Source organism: Protopterus annectens, chromosome 1.part2, assembly GCF_019279795.1.
Source record: "Protopterus annectens isolate FY-2018-M chromosome 1.part2, PAN1.0, whole genome shotgun sequence".
Taxonomy (NCBI): Eukaryota; Metazoa; Chordata; order Ceratodontiformes; family Protopteridae; genus Protopterus; species Protopterus annectens.
In genome coordinates, this window is record NC_056727.1 from 726,410,223 (window position 1) to 726,425,156 (window position 14,934).

General features: G+C 44.3%; 1 protein-coding gene across 2 annotated transcripts in view; it reads left to right on the plus strand.

Moving 5' to 3' along the window:
* FBXO28 (F-box protein 28) overlaps nt 1-14,934 on the plus strand; it is a 428,974-nt gene that overhangs the window by 11,165 nt on the left and 402,875 nt on the right. The window lies entirely within an intron of this gene.

Here is a 14,934-nt window from a genome sequence, read left to right on the forward strand (position 1 = left end):
GTTTTTTGAAGTTTGGTTTTTGGTTCGTGTTGGTTTTGCTTAGGGTAGGTGCTTCATTCTACTTTACTTTTTTTCATCCATTTTTTTGTATTTATTGGTACACTGTGTACATCGTACTGCGTGTTTACTGTTACTGAATTCTGATTATTGCTTTTGTACCAATGGCACCCTTATATGCCATAACTGCACATTCCATAAGGTATGGATACTGATTATATAATGTCCTTCACCAGTGTGTTTTTGACCCAACTACATAGCATTACAAGTAATTTTTAACATTATCTCTGCTCTCTCTCTGGTCTTGTTTTGATTTATATCATTTTCATATAGCTATGTATATTTGATATATTTTTCTCTATAATCTACATATTCAAAGTTTTGTCTTTGCCATTTCTGCCTTAGGTTATGACAGGATCCCCCTCCCAAGACAAACTAATTTAAAAACAAAATATTGAAATGATTTCCCAGTCCTTCCCAGCACATAAAATGCAGCTCTTTGTGTTATTTATATGTGGCCCTTAACAATGCCTTTGTCTTCACTTACTTATTTATGACTTTATTTGTTGGTGTGAATGTGTAAGAGGTTGATATCTTGCTCCGTCAGTAAAGAAGTCCAAATGAATCCCATAGATTCTGGTCACCTGACTTTGTTTATTATCTTTGTATATACTTATAATTTTATGCTATTCTATATGGGTAATTAGTCTATATATGAGAACATTTCACATTTTCTCTATATTTGCTGGTAAATGTCAAATGTTGTGAATGTATGTGAGTAGATGTGTGCACACATACACACACACACACACACACGCTTAGATTTGTACATACATGGATAGATATTACATACATGAACACATTTTACATGTTTTCTTTTTTAACAGATGTCTACACACTGGTAAATGTCAAATGTTATTAATATATGTGCATATGGATTGTATGCTTGACATACATGTATCAAATGTAGATATTATATATACATGTACACACACATACATGCATACAGCAAATCATAATTACATCTCCAGTCATAATCAACTGTTTTTCCTTTAGTGTTTTTTATTAAGTTGGCATAGGCAATCATACATTTGTATAAATGAAAAACCGCATTGACATAATTTTAGTTGCAAACATTATACATCACAAACCATATCGACATAATTTTAGTTGCAAACATTATACAACATGTATAACCCATTGTCATTCAGACATTAAAAAGCTCATTCAAATCCTGTTTTCTTTTAAACCTTGTTGTTCCTGTGCATGTATTGTTCCCACATTTCCCATTTTTTCTATATAATTTGCTCCTACCCTTTTCTAAAGCTGAATAAAAATAAGAAGCCACAAATATGAAGAAAATACTCTTTTAATGAGTGCTTTCGTCAGTAGATACACTTGACTTCATCAGATTACATAAAACATTAACATCACTTCCTTTTAAAAGCCAGGCACAACCACATGACCACAGTTAATTTCCTTTGCAAGATTCAAGTTGTGTTGCAACACTGTTTTTAAATTAAAACCTTGAAACATATATAAAACTTAACTAAAAGGTTATAGGACAAAACAAACTTAGTCCCCCGGATTCACAAATCCTCCATGTAAGACTTAATAAGTCTTACTCAGAGGCTGCAGTTGAACGGTATGACGTCGGCGTGCCATGAATATGCATGAGGGCACGCTGACCCAACTGTAAGTCCTACACGGACCCTGTAAGAAAGCAGGGGACGTGTCCGACTGCCGAGCAGTCCAAATGTCCACGCCTCTGCAAGTGTTTAAAAATAAGGGAAATAAACGAGAGCAAGTCCGCTCAAATGTCCCTGCACCCAACACCTCACTGGCTGATAATGTAAACCCCCATCACACATCTAAAACGCATAACCATAAAATGTTTTTTAAATACCCAAAATAGCTGCCCGTATTTGCGCGTGTGTGCCTATTGCTTAGCTACAGTCAGCAATTCACACATGGAAGAGCATAAGAAAGAATGTTTATGCAAATCACACGAAATAGCAATAGTGTAATGGTAGAGCGTTCGCACAAAGAAGAGGCATTCACGGTTCGGGTCCCACCACTCCCTTTCGTATTTATTTTTTAAATCAGTATATGGAATAATGCCCAACATATATGTTTAAACATAACTAAAAAGCAGTGAAATGGCCAATGTATCAGTGAATAAAATAAATATTTTAAAGGATCCCAATATAAAATTGGCCGCAGTTAAGCAGCACTTCACCCAGCGCAGTGTAGTTGCCCCTTGCTAACTTGCGCTTTACCCAGCACAGTGTAGTTGCCCATAGCTAACTCGCGCTTTACCCAGCACAAAATAGTTGCCCAAAGCTAAATAGCGCTTTATCCAGCGCAATCGGTTTGTGTGGAGGTGCGCACTGTGCCAACCAGCACCCCGTCGGGCAATGTGGAGCAACGTAGAGCAAAGTTGCTTAAACACAGCCACGCCCCCTAACTTGTCTGGACAGTAGTAAAATAAAATGCAATGATAAGGTTTGAACCCAGGACACTGTGCACCATAATCAAAGTACTGAACCACTAAGCCATGACAGCTTAGGATAAACATCCACTGTTAACATATATATATATATATATATATATATATATATATATATATATATATATATATATATATATATATATATAGTAATAAATGTTTGATTAACCATTGCTAAGCAGGTCTGCAGTCAGCCGAGAATATTCAAAAACGGCCAATCACAGAAAAGTGCGGGAAATGTGGCATATTTAAGCCGCATAGGTGGGAATACACGCCATAACTGATTGTAGCTCCCATCTGCAGTTAAAATGTCTGGTGCTGGAGAGGGTACACGCTTTTGAGCGCAACGCTGGGGCATCGAGGAGTCAAGATATATGGTTTGGCTCCTAGTCCATTGGCATGAGACTCAACTCCTGCAGGGCCAGTTCCAAGGAACAGAGTGTAAGGCAGAGGCTTGGAACCGGTTGGCTCATGAACTCACCAGTGCCACAGGCGCCCCTCGGACTGGTGAGCAGGTCCGTCACCACCATGCAGACCTTAAGAGGCAAAAGCAGGACCTTCTTAACCAGTAAATCCAGGAGGCCCGTCAAATGCGGAATGCCCCACTACTAAGTAGGTAGCCATGGAATGCAGTATCTAAGATAAGCTAATATAGTCTAAATAATGTATAGGTATGTCTCAATACCCCTTTATTTACTCCACAGCTGCAGGTGCTCGCGCTATGAATCAGCAAGCCTATGCAGATAGGCTGCGCCACCAGGCAGGTTAGTAAATATTCTGCATGTATTGTTACATGGTATATGTGAGTGAGCATGAGAAAAGTGTATAAGCCCAATAATACAGCAATAATATGTCCTGATTAAATCCTCTGCATGTACTGTTATATAACAAATGTCAGTAGGCCAGAAATTGAGTGTACTAACCCACCAATCAAGCTAAAATAATTCTGGAATACTTTCCCTGCATGTATTGTCATAACATATAAGTGAGCAGGCCTGAAAAAGAGTGTTGTAACCCATCAAGAAAGGTATAATATGTCCTGAATATGTCTTCCGTATGCACTGTAATAACAAGTAAAGGAGAGAGCCTGTAGAAAAGTGTGTTCAATGTAATTAATAAAGGTATACAATTTGGAGTGTGTCTGTGTCACTTACTTTGAAATGTTGTTGTACCCTTGCAATAATAAATAGTACTGTTGTATTAGGTGCTGTCAACCCACAGTTGTGCAGTCCCATAGGAAGTGGATGAAGGAAGTGGCAGTAGCTGTGAAGTATAAAACATTCCCTGAATAAATCCTCTGCATGTACTGTTACATATCATAAGCCAGATAGGCAGGGATAGAGTGCAGTAACCCATGAATAAAGCAAAAACATGTCTGGAATACTATCTCTGCATGCACTGTCATAGATAAAATGTGATTGAGCCTGTAAAACAGTCTTACAACATTTCCTGAATAAGTCTACTGTATGCAGTGTAATGTTAAATACAGGAGAGAGCCTGTAGAAAAGAGTTTTAATGTAAATAAGAAAGGTATAATACTTGCAGTGTGTATGTGCCAGTTACTCGGAAATTGTTGTTGAACCCTTGCAGTGAAGAAATGTTACTCTGTTGTAGTAAGTGCTGACAACCCCCAGTAGTGCAGTCCCATATAAAGTGGATGAAGGAAGTGCCAGTAGCTGTGAAGTATGCAACAGTCCTAAACAGTTGTGAAATGGCTAACATGCATAGGTAAATCTGGCACACGAGTAGCCTGTCAAGGTGTTCCCCAGAAACTTAAGTGTGTTACCTGAAAAGTAGGGTTGTATAGAAAACAAGTGAAAAAGCCATGTGAACACATCCAGATGTGCACATAAATAAACAAGTCAATTTAATACAAGTATGTAGCAGTAACTTCTGCATCCTGGACAGTTACCATGTCAGATATAGGCCAGGTATATCATGAAGTAGCCAAACCCATAACGCAATCAAATGCATGTTGTTTAGTGTAAGAATACATGTAGGGGATATACACCTGCAGTCAATAGGAATGTAGTGTACAGTTAAAGTACTAATAAGATGGTAATGGAGGTTTCTTTTTACACCCTACTCCATGTACATAAACAATGCAATTCCACACCTCAATGGGTATGTGTAATCTCATAACATTTGTTGGGACATATGTCCTATTGTTATAAAAAATCTGCACCTACTTTGATGCATGTCCCCTGTTAAAACACCACAATCTTGGTGGCCTGTTGCCACCAATCATCCCTGCATGCTGTTGGAATGTCCACTGTCGTTCAGTACATGCATGTGTTATGCTTGCTGTTCAACTGTTGTAACCCTGGTGTGTTGGGTTAATGGGAATATTACTGCATGCTGTTACAACTAACTTGGAATGCTGTTGTCTATGTTGTAATTAAAAACACCTAATCACAGAATGTATGGGAAGGCCGGTCCCAGCGGACCCACCTGTCCCACCTCGGCTGGCAGTTGCACCTGGCACCAGCAGGTCTGGTGCCCAGCCCGGGCCACCCTCCTCCGTAGGTCCTCTGCCACCTTCGGGTGGAAGCGCTGCAAGGGATGGGGCCCGCCCCCCCTCCAAGTGTGGGCGGAGAAGGGCCTCCTGTCACCTTCCGAAGGGTCCGGGTCTTGGTGCGTAGGGAGATCCAGCATTTAGTCGCTGATCCCCACACCAGCTCGAGGCGAGAGTGGCGCGACTCACGGGTGAGCCTGCCTCTCCTACGCAGCCCCCAGCACAGCAACCCTCGGGTCTGTGAAGGGCCAGTGGTGACTGCCCATGGGTGGGGATATCAGTCCCACTGCTACCATCTGTGGGCTCATGGGCTTACGATTTCCAAACATCCGTCCCTGTCAGTTGTGTTTACCCACCCCATGTGTCATACTCTGCCCCTGTATGCGTCTTGTTTGTCTTGTCTGTTTACCTACCTCCCCAAATATACCTACTTCCTCTGCCTCACTTACCACTCTCCCCTGGAAAAAAAAGGGGGGGGGCAATCTGTACCCGAAAAAAAATTACGCCCCATACATAGCTTCCCATTTCGCACACGTGTCCATTGGACATGTACACTGATAATTCTAATTGGCAATACAACAAACTATTTTGTCCTCACCCCTCTCTCAGGGGTGGTAGGTATCAAATGTCACTCCAAATTTTCAACATATGCACAGCTGTTGCAGGCAAAGAAATGGGCAGCTATGGACCTTCCCTACACCCGTCCTGCACATCCCGAGCTTGTTTTCCTACTGTCTTTCCCTCTCTGTGCCCCCTTTTTCACCATTTTCCTATCTCCCCATTTTCTTTTCTTAGAAATTAGCACGGGGGTTAGCAGGAGTAAGCACTTTTAAGCGGTAGTAAGTGTGATTAAGCGAGTGTGCGCACGTGTGCACTTAGCTAAGCGTAGCCAAGTGTCACGAAAAACCCGCTTACTACTGCTTAAAAGTGCCTTAGTCACTCTATGGCAGGGCCCTTGTTCTGCTGAGCAGCAAAATAAAAAAAATCTGCCAGTCTCGAACCCCAGACCATTGACACAATAGACTGCATGAATTACCACTAAGCCACAGCAAATATACAAATAACTTGGTTCTGAAATAAATATATTGTGCATTACAATGAGGGAATGTAAATGAAAATTAGGAATGGTATAACACAAACCCTTTTCTGTGGGTCTTTACCAGCAGTGGTTGTGGAATTGTGTGACATTTCTGTGAAAGGAGAACCAGCCATCCTAGCCGGGAATAATGTTACAGTAGCACCTTACAAACACCACACAGTATCACACCAGGATAAACATTGGCCACAGGAATACAGTGCAATAACCACATTTGTATGGCAGTTAATTGTGTTAAGTGAGAAAAAAGTACATACTCCCATGTATCCTGTGTTAGCATTTGGAGGGGTACGTACATGTCTACACTGAGATGTGTGTACTGGAAGCAGCAACATGCAGGTATGAGTACAACATACACATAACTGGTTACATCCCTAGCATCAGATAAGAGACATATGCCAACCTTCAGACTGACACAACGGTGTCCAGAGCAAACAAGAATGGGCCCCACCTTTGAAATCTGAAAGGGCTACGCCTACCTAACATAGCATTTTATAGCAGTGGGCTGCAATCACAGTGAGTAATGCAATCACCAAACAGCAGGCTGCATGCAATTACTGAATGGTGGGCAGCAATTGGTGCAGAGGCTGTCACATGCACAAGTGCAGATACCTAGAAAAGCAGGCTGTACCTGCAGTCCACACATGCAATTATATCATTGCAGGTGTCGTGAGACAGAGAGAGGGTGAGCTAAAGAGACAGAAACAGAGACCGAAGCTGAAATAGAGGGCAAAAACCCAAATCAAACCAGCCAAAAAGAAAAAAGACCGAAGGTGAAATAGAGGGCAAATACCCCAATCAAACCAGCCAAAAAAATAAAAAGATACAAAACCGTAACACACGGAGCAGGTAAATACAAAGGTAAGGTATGTAACTCAAATGTATGTGTTGGCATGTTGTAGATGTTCCCAAAGAGTACTCTACACACTGCAAATCATCCATGTGTGGCAGCAGTATGTATCTATCTGTATCTGCACATGTGCATAGGGCAAGGGACATACTGCAACTGTTAGTGAAGGGTGGACAGCTATCTGTCAGTGAATGTTGATATGTGCATATATCCATGCGGGTTGTAGTGTGTGGCCTAGAAGACAGCATGCAGTGCGCTGGAGTGGCCTTAGGTCAACTGGTGCCCTAGGCAAAAGGGCCCCACAGCACCCTCCCAAATCATCCATGTGTGGCAGCAGTATGCATCTGTCTGTATCTGCACATGTGCATAGGGCAAGGGACATACTGCAACTGCTAGTGAACAGTGGACAGCTATCTGTCAGTGAATGTTGATATGTGCATATATCCATGTGGGTTGTAGTGTGTGGCCTAGAAGACAGCATGCAGTGCGCTGGAGTGGTCTTAGGTCAACTGGTGCCCTAGGCAAAAGGGCCCCACAGCACCGCCCCACCACACTTCCTGGTGCCCCCATCCTTGTGTCCACATAAATAGTAGAAAAGCACCCCTGCTAGAGCGGCGCCCTAGGCAGCTGCCCAGTAGGCCTATGCCTAAGGCCAGTTATGGTAGTGTTGATATATGTCATGTGGTGGTTAAATGCTGTGGGACAGATTTGTCAGATCTGATGTGTTACAGACAGTGAGGCCTGCTAATGCTACAAGGGCTGAGGACACCCACATGCATTCTGCACAACACTGTGCAATGTAATCACATACCTGTACATCCCACAACTGTCGCAAAAGTGAGATCCCCACCATGAAAGGTGGACTGTACATGTGCCTATATGTACATCCATGTGTACAGCAATGGATGTGTACATGTATGTGTATAGATATGCATATATATAATGTATAGATACGTATATATCTTTATATAAATATATAGACATATATATGTATGTGTGTGTATATATATATGTATATATATATATATAAGTGAGAGAGAGACACACAGAGACATGGGGTCATATGCACTGCAACAGGTGTGTGGTGAACAAGGCATCGACTGTAGACAAGTGTTGTTACTGCAGTGCCATTCCACCTTCCCAAAACAGTGTACCCATTAACTAACACATAGGCAGAGATCTACCTAACAGTGAAGGTGTGATACAGGAACATGGGACACAGGTGGACAGTAGACTCCACTGTGATGAAGACAGTGCCACACTACACCTGTAATCTGTCTGTTCTTGTATGTGTCATGACAACAGGTGTGTCCTCTATGGAAGTATAGGGTAGGGTTCCCCTGTACTCATCACAATGCCCTGTGTGGTATATACTTCACATGATGACTACACCAAGTGAACAGGCCACAGACAGACCTCCCAAAGGGTAATACTGTCCGCAAACAGATGCCCTATGCAGACTGACTCTCAAAACCACAACTACACTGTATTGAATACTGGCCACACAGAGGTGACCTCTGCCGGACATACAGAGGTATGTCACACCCATAGCTGGGTGACAACCACCATGGCAACATATCACAACCCCAAGGGGTTACATGCTCTAGGGCCCTAAACCTTGTCAGCTCACTAAACAGCACATGCTGGAGGGATAGGTTCCCATCTCAGACATATGCCATACACCGGAATAGACCACACAGCAATAGCAAACAAGGCTGCTCCTTAGCAGTTGTTATAAATACCCCTGATGATTGTGTGGGAGATTAATACACCCCAGGAAACACCTCTGTGGTTCAGGTTGGCAGGGGCAAGTGAAATCAAAGTACATGTGTGTCAAAGGCCAGGGTAGCATATGGCTAGGCTGCCGTAGGCCCTAGGGCCAATAGCATATCACCTGCCTATGACACTATGCACTCACACGTGTACTTAATGCAATAGCTGCTATGTGAGGTTGAATGAGTGTAACGCTGAATGTGTGCAAGGTCTGTAAATGTGTGATAGCTTAGTGTGATGTTGTATCTGACATGGTAGTGCCTAACCTAGCTGTGAGGACAGCAACTGATGTGTAATGTACTGTTAGGCAGACATAGTAGTACGGCATATGATGTGACAGTTTTCTGTTGATGAATGTGGTGTCTCATTGTAGGCTAAAGCAATACATGTATGCTTAGTGAGTGGTACTGCAGGTGAATCCATCACCAATATGAACTGTAGTACTACCTGAAGCTGTAGGGCTAAACAGCACAGTATGGTGTGCATTCACATTGCTTGGAAACACTGTCATGTGTGTTTCCTGCAGTCTGCACAGAGGACAGACTGCAGGCATAAGGGTGTGTAAGTAGTGGTACACAGCACCGTATGGTACACAAGTAATGCTCATCTGTGTTGGCATATAATAGTGCATTGTATGTTTGCCTGATGTGTGTGTGATTATGCCTGTACAATGGCTGCAATCATATGTGTGTTACAGGGTTGACGTGTGTAACCAGCAACATCTATAGTCTGTTACAGCAGTATGCCACCTATAGTAACAACTGGACACATCTGTTAGGCAGGGCTATGGCATTAATGACTAGGGTGTTTGGTACTACTGTACCTGTACTTTACATCCATTGCAATGGATGACATCTCTGTTCGTGCATTGGTGTGATGTACACCCCTGTCTTGAGGTTGTGCAATGTGTCATAAACAGTTTGTCGGGTACTGTTGTATAGTGGTGTGATATATAGAGTCTGCCAGGCAGTGTTAGTTAGTTGTGGCCTGAGAACCAGTAAGTGTTATTGAACGTGTGTAACCACTGACAGACAATAGGATGGTATATATGTCAGTAAAGTGATATCTGTGGGTAAAGTGTGCCACAGGACACTCACACATATTGTTCATATCGTTTTCAGCCAGATGGCCCACCAACGTAATCCAGCTTACATTGCAGAAGAGGAAGAGGTGATAGTCAACAGCCTTTTGCAGCAGTACACCATGTTGTTCTCCAGAACCAGCCTGCACCAGCAGGAGCGGACTGCACTGTGGCAGGAGCTTGTTAGTCGGGTAAATGACATAGGCATGCATAACCGGACATATGAGCAGGTACGCCATCACTGCAGTGATTTAATTAGACAAGTCCGGCGGCATGCGTCTGATATCCAAAGACAGCAGCTTGCCACAGGTGGTGGGGTGACCATACACCCCCCCCCTCACCAGAGTGGAAGAGCTGCTCCTAAGCATGGTGGCTCCTGGACAGCAGCTACAACAACCTCTGACATGTGTTGTAATGGAGGCCGGAGCCACCCAGCACATCCACCTGGAGCAAGCAGGTAATACGCCCTATCTGTAGACTACAGTTAACTGTATTGTTTGATTATTTGTACGTGAGATGTGCACTGTGTGTTTAGCAGTTCTGCTGCCTACTGTTGTGCAATACAGATAGTTTGTATAATATCCCTACACCTGGACTGTTGACTGTTGTACTGCAGTTTAGCATACCCACTGTAGCAATTGTTGTGGCCACTGATGAACCCTCTCATATTCTCGTAGGTACCTGTGGTGTGACGGCAGGGCAGCCGATCCATGCTGGTAAGTGCGTTATACCTGCAATGTTGGTAATGAAATATGCATGTCATAGGTGAGGTGTAGGCCATGTACACATAACACACCTACGCATAATGCATGCTGTGCATGCGTGCTGTGAGACATTGCACAGCTCAGTAATGTCAGTAGCTTCCTTAATGACATGCAATACACAGAGCATGACACACAGTTGTGGCAACCCCCTACTGCACATTGGATAGGCATAGTTGCAACACCTGTACACAACATAAGACATTTATCACATGCAGTACACAAAGTCATGCTACATATGGCATAACCACACACCCGCTGTAAGGTCACACGTCAGTATCCCACATGTCATCCACACACACATGATGTACCTCGGGGGTAGAGGCCTATCATGGGGCTGTGCAACAGTCTTCAACACATAACACAGTCATGTTAGTCCATGCTCCCTACTGGGCACCTCATACACCCATGTATAAAGTGGCCGTGTAATAGTGAACGTATCCACGGCACTGCAGTTCAGGTACAGCATGCTAAGCAGTGGTCCGTCACACAGTAGTAGCCGTGAGTGACCATAAGATGCATGATGATGATGATGATGGCACATGGTACTACACCCCATCCAGTTACAGTGACCACAGTAATACACATAGCAGTCTTTGCTGTGCACCTCATTGTTCTGTGTGTGCAAACATATGCACCTATACACACCATGCATAGCATGTTGTGAGTGTGCTTACATATGCTAGTATACACATTTTGTACAACAGCCGCCATCTGTACAAAGTCACATGTATGTCTTGGAATGCTATTGGGTGTATAGGTCACATGACACACATTGGGTATGTGTGGTGTTTAATGTTGCAGTCGTGTAGCATGCCATGTCATGGCTGGCAACAACATATCTGCAATATGTCCCACACGCACCATAACCACTGTGCAATGTCCATGTCGTGCATTGGGATTCCTTCACATCTACATGCACCACTTATCCCATGTCTGTACATTGCATGCATTTGCTACACCTGTGCCCACTATTATGTGATATGGACACAGACACTGTCATTACACATGTCAGTCTATGTGTCGCACAGATGACACATGCAGCCATGGTATGTATACCATTGAGTGATGGTGCACATGACATTGCAGAGCAGATGTCACCCACTGTTGTGTATGTGTTGGATTGCTGGTGTGTGTGTGTGCGCGTATGTATGTATGTGCTGTGGTGAGCAGTGTATTTGTGTGCATGTGTGCTAACATCATGTACAGATTGTAAAGTGCGTTTCCTGTCTTCCTTCCACAGGTGCTGTTTTGGGCGTGGCTGAGTGTAGCAGGGAACCTGATGTCACCACCACTAATAGTGGAGATGATGAGACATGTATTGTGGCACAGGAAGGTCTGACAGAGTCTGTTGTTGGTCCACCAATCGACAGTAAACAGCGGTCAACCCCATCTATGCTCACACTCATACTGCCAATGCATCCCTCATCACCAGTGGCCGTAGTTGAGGGACAGCATACAGTTGGCATTGCCCAGGAGAGTGTGGTACCTATGGCACATGCATCCCCTCACAGCAGCCATAGCCGGATTACAGGAATGGTACCACATAGGCGGATGTCCAGGGGTTCTCGGGGGAGCACCACTGGTCGTACTGCCCCTGGCAGATGTGCCCCCGGAGGTATTACAACCTCCAGTATGTTCCGGGCTGTAATGCAGATACAGGCACGTATGGAACGGTACACCCGACAGGGACTAAGGGCGCAGAGGGCCCATTACACTGCTATCAATGACAGCATCCGTGACCTTGCCGGTGCCATCCGAAAATACACAGAGGTCATTGATGGCCATTGGAGGGAAAACATTAGATGTCCTCCACAATGTGTTAGCCATGAGCCAGGACCGTGCGGGAAGGATGAGAGGCTGACACGGACACATGCCAGCAACAGCATCAGCTGGCATTTGTCGCAGACGGACCACAGATCACAGCCGCTCCCGTAGTGGCAGTACCAGCCCCAGCAATGCTGGGGCTGGCCTGTCCATTGTCCATCCTACTAGACCACGTGCACGTGGTGCTGGCCAGTCCAACCTGCTAGGCACAGGTACGGTGTCTGTGGCCAGAGACCGTGATCTGTATGGCCTAGCAGGTACAGTCTGGGGCTGTCCCACAACCGCCTGTATGTACAGTCTGGGGCTGTCCCACAACCGCCTGTATATGGCAGCCACATGGTGGAGTTGTGTTCATGCAGACACACACACATTTACCATACAACTAGGGCTCACACATACATACACACACACACACATTACGTCAACATTGACCCATGCAGTACTGTTGTCCCTCACACACACACACACATGCCGATTGGATGGGTCAATGTCGGGCTCTGGCAAACCTACAACACACCCTGTGCATATGATGACACCTGTGCCACCTCCTGTCATCTGTCACATTGATGCAGGAATAGGCCAACATGGTTCTGATGCATAAGGTGACATCATAGCAGTGTAGCAATAGTAGCAAGTTGCCAACAGGAAGGTGTACTGATATCCTTGTAGGTATATCTGAGCAGGCATTGTGCATCACAGCTCTGATAGTCATTGTATCATTGTTTACACCAGTGTTAGGTCTGAGTATGTATTGTCCACCCATGTGCCACTTGGATTAAGTGTACAGTGTTGACAGCATATGTTAGTGAGTGGACAGTACGTGTGTGATGTGTGCATTACAAATTAGCAGGTGTACATCTGTGAACATGGTGTGTGCGCACTGTCTGCATGTACGTGCATAGTGGACACGTGGGATGTGCGACACACCCTGTTCTACACATTGTTGACATCTCATGGTATCTTTCGATGGCCAGTATGCATTCTACTACAGATATGTACTAACATGGGTGCATGTGTGTATGACATGGGTTGACATTATTCTGTGGGTGATACCATTGATATCTGTCAATGATCTGCAGTCTGGCAGTATACACCACCTCAACAGCATGACTATAACCAATCATTAGATGATGTCCTGACAGATGACTCACAGTTGTAGGGAACTCAGTAATAGTTGGAACCTTCCAGTACTATAATATAACAATAACCAGTGGTATTGACCGCCACACGTTCCTGGGACCACACCTGTGTGGTGTAAAGACCTCTTCGGTACATGCAAACATACTAGGGATATGTCCATCCGCATCTGGTAATGCATGCATTGGCCTACACTGCATTCCCCGGATGGGACGCATATCCTACACAAGGGTGTCATGCAGACAGATACCTGTTGTCCAATACATGCTGTATAGCAGTATGCCGTCTATGGCATGGTCATCCACATTTACTATACATACTATCCCGACAGTACCACATAGGTGGTAGCCCTGAACACGTATGTTGGGTACCAATGTGTACAGACACGTGTTATGTAATCTGTCCCTTGGTATCCACATATCCATAGGTATTGTGGGGTCCCTCGGTGTTTCACATAACACATTAGGAGCCTACATGCATGTCCACAGGGCTGGTGCACACTTATCATGACTGTCCATTATTGCCAGTCATTGCCAGTCGTTGTTGTGTATGAACATGTCTGACATATACCCCAGCAATTACCCCCGCTCACAGTACTCTACAGTATGTGTCATGGATGTGTGTGGCAGGGATGTCCTTGGTCACGGGTCACTACATTGGCAGGTCCTGACGCAGACATACATATGTGGCCTATGATCTGAGAAGCAGCGGCACAATCTGTTGAAGGTTACAAATGTATTCATGTAGTATGCAGGCTTCACACCTATGTACTGATTGAGGTCACATGTACACAAATCTGATTGACATGCAGATACCCGATGTGTGCAATGCACATACTGTTTGAAACATATGTTATACCATAGTAAAAGCATAACCCACACTGCATTGACCACCTGTGGCGCACACATACACACCCTCAGCATTTGCAGGACTCAAACCCCTACCTGACTGTGTTATCACACTAGTGAGATACGCATTAACACGACACGCTATATGCTTTACTGGGAGCATTCTTTTCAAAAACTCTATTTGTAGGATGCTGACATCATCACACTTGGCAAAGAGGGATTCACCACTCCTAATGTATTTCCACGGTCTCCAAAAAGGCCACTCCTCTCAAAGGCAGTCTCACACACACACACATTCACACTCAGCATTTACAGGATTCAAACCCCTACCTAACTATGTTATGCTACTGGAGAGATACGCATTAACACGGCACGCTATATGCATTACTGGGTGGTTTCTGTTCTCCTTGAATATTTGTAGGATGCTGACATCATCAGACTTTCCAAAGAGGGATGTACCTCTTTTAAAATGTGTTTCCACAGTCTCCAAAAAGGCTACTCCTCTCAAAGGCAGTCTCACACACACACACACATTCACAC